Source organism: Salmo trutta, chromosome 1, assembly GCF_901001165.1.
Source record: "Salmo trutta chromosome 1, fSalTru1.1, whole genome shotgun sequence".
Taxonomy (NCBI): domain Eukaryota; kingdom Metazoa; phylum Chordata; class Actinopteri; order Salmoniformes; family Salmonidae; genus Salmo; species Salmo trutta.
Window position 1 is genome coordinate 64207863 of NC_042957.1, and position 6000 is coordinate 64213862.

The 6000-nt window shown below is 43.4% G+C and overlaps 1 long non-coding RNA gene across 1 annotated transcript; it reads left to right on the top strand.

The window, feature by feature from the left end:
- The first annotated feature begins 2907 nt into the window (after positions 1-2907).
- LOC115205014 (uncharacterized) lies at positions 2908-3568 on the top strand. The gene is made up of 2 exons (XR_003880548.1): positions 2908-2986; positions 3538-3568. It is a non-coding gene; the product is annotated as an uncharacterized LOC115205014 (long non-coding RNA).
- The last annotated feature ends 2432 nt before the right edge of the window (positions 3569-6000 follow it).

Sequence of the window (6000 nt, forward strand, 5' to 3'; positions counted from 1 at the left end):
CGTCCCCTTCTCTACCATTTTCTTCTCCATGCGGTGATACAGCTGCTTCATCGATCAGTTCTTGACTTCTCTCCACAGCCAAAACCTCTCCACAGTTGCACTCCCCTGCTCTTAACCGGCATCCACCGCAAACTGCCCTATCCCTCACTCCGACACATTCCCTTGCATAGTGTCCCTGGTTTTCGCACTTAAAACACCTAAAGTCAGGGCAGTCCTTTAAAATATGTCCAGGTTGAATACATAAGCGACATACCCTAACCTGCTTATCATGAATCACCCTGAAATATTCACCACCCTCCAGTGTCTCGAACTTGGTGGAATACGGCAAAGACTGCACGGTGTCAGTGAACTTTACCTTACAATATCTCGTCCCATCTACGATTTCCGTCCCCGGCCACACTCTCCTTCTGATATGCGAGACGGCATCTACACCCCAACTACGCAGTTTTTCCAGTATAGCGCCGTCCTCGATATAAACTGGCAAATTCATAAACGAGACTATTAGTTCGTTTGTCATCATGTCTCTCGCCATTATTGTCGTGTCCATCACGGTTGACAACTCCCTTGTGTCCTCCTCCCAGAGTGCTAAGAACCTTGGCGTGATCCTGGACAACACCCTGTCGTTCTCCACTAACATCAAGGCGGTGACCCGATCCTGTAGGTTCATGCTCTACAACATTCGCAGAGTACGACCCTGCCTCACACAGGAAGCGGCGCAGGTCCTAATCCAGGCACTTGTCATCTCCCGTCTGGATTACTGCAACTCGCTGTTGGCTGGGCTCCCTGCCTGTGCCATTAAACCCCTACAACTCATCCAGAACGCCGCAGCCCGTCTGGTGTTCAACCTTCCCAAGTTCTCTCACGTCACCCCGCTCCTCCGCACACTCCACTGGCTTCCAGTTGAAGCTCGCATCCGCTACAAGACCATGGTGCTTGCCTACGGAGCTGTGAGGGGAACGGCACCTCCGTACCTTCAGGCTCTGATCAGTCCCTACACCCAAAGAAGGGCACTGCGTTCATCCACCTCTGGCCTGCTGGCCCCCTACCTCTGAGGAAGCACAGTTCCCGCTCAGCCCAGTCAAAACTGTTCGCTGCTCTGGCACCCCAATGGTGGAACAAGCTCCCTCACGACGCCAGGACAGCGGAGTCAATCACAACCTTCCGGAGACACCTGAAACCCCACCACTTTAAGGAATACCTGGGATAGGATAAAGTAATCCTTCTAACCCCTCCCCCTTAAAAGATTTAGATGCACTATTGTAAAGTGGTTGTTCCACTGGATATCATAAGGTGAATGCACCAATTTGTAAGTCGCTCTGGATAAGGGCGTCTGCTAAATGACTTAAATGTAAATGTGTCCTTAATCATGAAACCATCCATTAAACGCTCTTTTCCATCCCGCGTTGTGACTTCATATTTTCTGTCGCCTTTTATTCTGCACCCCACCTCTCCGCACACATCCTTAATTGATGTTAATAAGTCCATCGTCATTATCCTGTATTTTCCCATCAATTCCACTGCCACCGTTTGTTCTTTGCCGTATTTTAAACCACCTTCAGGTGCATTGCCTTTGTCCTTATCCATTCCGTTGGTCATTACCATGTTGTCCGTCATTAAGAAAAAAAGACCCGAAAACTCGGGGGGGACTAACCAAACATAAACTTATTTGAATTCAAAATATTATACGTCGAAAAACGTTGAAAATATCCACAAAAGCTCTCAAGCAAACACTCTCAGTCACTCACAGCTCTATCACCTACACCTGTCTCACTTTCCAAACAGGAAGTGCTCACTCAGGCTGGTATGGCCGTAAGCGAAGGGGAAACTCTTGGTACACTATATAAAGTCAATGTGTCGCTCACTCATAAGAGACAGCGAAATGTCCACTTTGTGACACACTCTGAAAAAGCTCAAACCTTGCTTACATTTCCACGCCCTATATTTGACTTTTCTAGGGCCCTAGAAAATACGGCTCGCCCACACCCACACGGAATCACGGAATCCAGACATTAAACCGAAATTCAACAATATTCTAAAATGTATTGAACTAAGGAGGAAATCAATTAAATCCCTTCAACTTGTTAGAAAATGCATTCATTTGCCCAAGTGAATCATAAGACTTGAACAAAATGCATCAGCGATTCGTTTTTCCATGCAACTTTCACGAACGGCACAGGACTGCCCAATTGCTGTGCGCATTCGTGCGGAGCGCGCGCATGTCTACACTTTGTGTAGCCGTTAGCGATGAGGCTAATGATAACCTTCTTGTGGTAGAGAAGGAAAGGCTTCCCCCAAAACCTTCTCAATTAAATGTTAACTGCAAAGTAGCCTATGCCAGCCTGGCAGAATTATATCATGATTATTTGCATCAATCCAGTGGCCATTTGTTTTGCAAACTCCGCAATCACATGAGAGCTACAGCAACACCGCTTAACCAAACAAAGGTCTCTTCCTGGCGCACACTTGCGTTTAAGGGTAACTACAAAAGTGGTCTCCTGATAGAGTTTAAACATTGTCATTGACATTGAATGTTCTATCGTGTTGTTTTTCTATTAGAAAGGTGTACTTTTGAGAACGAAAACCTGCAGAAACTGAGAAAAGTGGGGATTTGGGGGGGGGTCAATCAGGCAAAACATTGAAGGGATTTTACAGAGGGTTACCAGACGTCTCCGTTTTCCGGGGACCAGTCCCCGTTTTTGGTGGCCTGTACCCGTTTTTATCTGTGCGTTAAAAACAGACTGCAAAGTGAAATAATATTTTACGTGGCAAGAAAGACCGGGGAGCAGAGTCTACCGGTTGACGTCTGAATCGCGTTGTGCTTGTTTTGTCCAGCAGAGGGCGCTGCTCGGTATATCAGCTTCATTCACTCTTCTTCTAACTACTTGCTCGCGCTAGTTTTAGAGAAAGCTGCTATGGAAAACTCGGCCAGAAGCTAGCAAGTGTCAAGTGAATCTAAAACATCGCCACAAACATCTTTTCAAGCCAGGTAAGTTACACTCGTTTGAAATACTAGCTAAGGATGTTATAATGTCACAATTTAGTATGTAGATACTAAATTTAGTATGTAGATACTAAATTTATAAGGTTTTAAATTGGTTATGCTAGCTAACATTAGCTCTGTCGACTAAGTTAGCTAGCTAGCTAGCTAGGTTAGCCAGTTACTGTCATGGTAGCTAGGTTAAAAAACGTTCACATGTAAACATGCAGTGTACGGGCTATTTTGAAAATATGATTATATTAAATTAATGCACAATTATGAGAATATTTGTAGATGACAATTTTAATGGTTTGGCATTATAAGTAGTATGAAAATATTTTGACATTTTCATGCATAACATTAGCATAATGTTTTCTGTTAGAGAGTGGAGAGGAAGGAGAGGAGGAAGACTGGATAGGAAGAAGAGTGAAAGAGATTACAGAGCCTGCCAATTTATTATTCCAAACAATGTTTTTGAGATAAAATACAAAAATGGGGCAAGTAATGGGAATCTGTTAAAATACTTTGGTTATCTAATACTGTACTATTTATTATTAAAGATTGGAGAAGAAGAAGGAAAAATTAAGGGAGTAAAAAGAGTGAAGCGAGGAGAGTGTGGAAGAGTGAGGTGGGAAAGGAAGACGAGTGGAGAAAGATTGGAGGAGAAGAAAAAGTTAAGAGGGTAAGAAGAGTGACACAAGGAGAGTGAAGAGCTGACAGAGGAGGTACAATGGCTCTTTCCAAGAAATGGAATTGCCATTTTAATGACAACATGCTGAGAGACTTTCCATTTATACGCTCAGGTCAAGACGATAGAATGGTTAACTGCACCCTTTGTAATTCTTATTTTTCAATGGGCAGCGGGGGAAGAACGGCAGTGGTAGAACATCAACAGACAAAAAAGCATAAAGCCTCTCTGATTTCCCGTGTTGTTATGCCCTCTGTCACCACATTCTAAAAGAAGAATATGATTTAGCTGTGCAGGAGGGTGTCTTTGCATACCACACTATGCGACACAATCATAGTTACAGATCTATGGACTGCACAGCACAACTGACACGAAAGATTTATGAGCTGAAGTTTACATGTGCTAGGACAAAATGTGAAGCCATAGTGAGTAACGTGTTAGCTCCATGGGCAACACAGGACCTAGACCAGGTTGAATTTGTGTCCCTGTCCATTGATGTGTCCAATCATACACATGTAAAGCTGCTGCCAATAGTAGTCAGATATTGTAAGATATATGGTGGCAACACATCTGTGGAAACAAAATTGCTTGAGTTTGTTGAATTGAAAGGAGAAACAGCAGAGGAGATTGCAGCTGAGGTCCTGGTGGTCATCCAAAAATGTAACCTGCAAAATAAAGTCATGGCATTCTCTGCCGACAACACAAATACCAACTTTGGAGGACTGAATAGGCTGGGGAGGGTCAATGTCCTTACCAAAGTTAAAAGTGCTCTGCAGCGGGAGGTGATTGGCTTAGGTTGTCCTGCCCACATCATTCATAACATGGCCAGAACAGCTTTGGATATGATTCCCCTTGATGTTGAGTACCTGCTCACAAAGATATTTGGATATTTTCATATTTTCACCGTCAGAGTAGAAAGACTGAAGAGCTTTTGTGAGTTTGTTGGCCAGGAGTACCATAACATTTTAGGACACAGCAATGTTTGCTGGCTGTCCATGCTCCCTGCTCTAGAATGAGTGCTGAAAAGGTATGTGCCATTTGAAATCCTTTTTTCTGAAGACAAATGTCCTGTTGTCCTGCGAACAATGTTCGAAGATCCACTGACTGAACTTTGGCTGGCCTTTGTCCATGGTAACTTGACCGCATTCAGTGACACGATCAAGATGCTTGAAAGCTAGGACCACTGTGCTGTGGAGTCAGCTGCAATTCTGAGAAACGTTGAGGCAAAATTGACTGCAAGATGTGATGACAACTTCATTCCAGTTTTGGTCAGAGGACTTCTGAGAGAGCTAGAGGGAAATGGAGCAATGTCTAACAAGAGCTTTCTCAAAACATCCCAATCATTCTTCACTACGGCTGTGAACTACTTGCAAGCATGGGGAAAGCACACAGATAATCTAGAAGATTTACATTGTCTCCTTTTAAAAAGGCAACCTCAGCGTGAAGAGATCCAGAAGGCAGCAGGAAAAATGCCCCAATGTGACCATCAATGAGGATGCATTGTTTGACGATGTTACTGGCCTGCAATAGTTCCTAAAGGGGGGATCGCTTGAAGCATGGAAAACATCTGAGACACCGCTTAGTCAGAGATGGAGCACGGTGGTTACCCACTTCAAAGAGAACGACATCCCACACACTAACCTGGCTAGATTAGCGTCTGCTGTCATGTGCTTACCTGTAATGCACCTGTAATGCACCAGTCGAGAGAGTGTTCTCCCAAATGAATGATGTATGGACAGCAGCAAGAAATAGGTTCACTTTTCCTACCATCAAGGTCATGCTTATTGTGAAGACAAACTTCAACCTCCCCTGCCAGGAGTTCATGGAGAAGCTGGCCAAAGACAGAGCAATCCTGAAGGAGATACATTCTTCTGAGAAATATACAGATTAGGTTGGTATTAGTATATTATGTAGTTGCCAATCTCATCTTATTTCTTATGTTGTTAAGTATTTCACATATACTATTTTCTGTTTCAATTTTGCTCATGTTCTCTTCTGTTCTTATTCTTCCCAGACTACCAGGACCACTGAATGGCTGTTCAGATTGGACAGTTCTGTCTTGTCTGTAGTGTTTCTGTAATATAGTTGTTTTCTCTATCACAGTGTGCCTGTTAGACTAAATACATGAAACTGTAATTGTCCCCCTTTTTTTATTTCTTAGATAATAACATTGGATATTTTAATGATATATTGACCTCCGAACTGGAAATGTCCCCGGTTTTAATTTCAGAAATCTGGTCACTTTACCCTATTGGACTAAAGACATTGACAGTCTCTTAGACTAAAAACAAATGCTGAAAATACTGCCTACATTTTGAGGGAAACGCACTGTCCA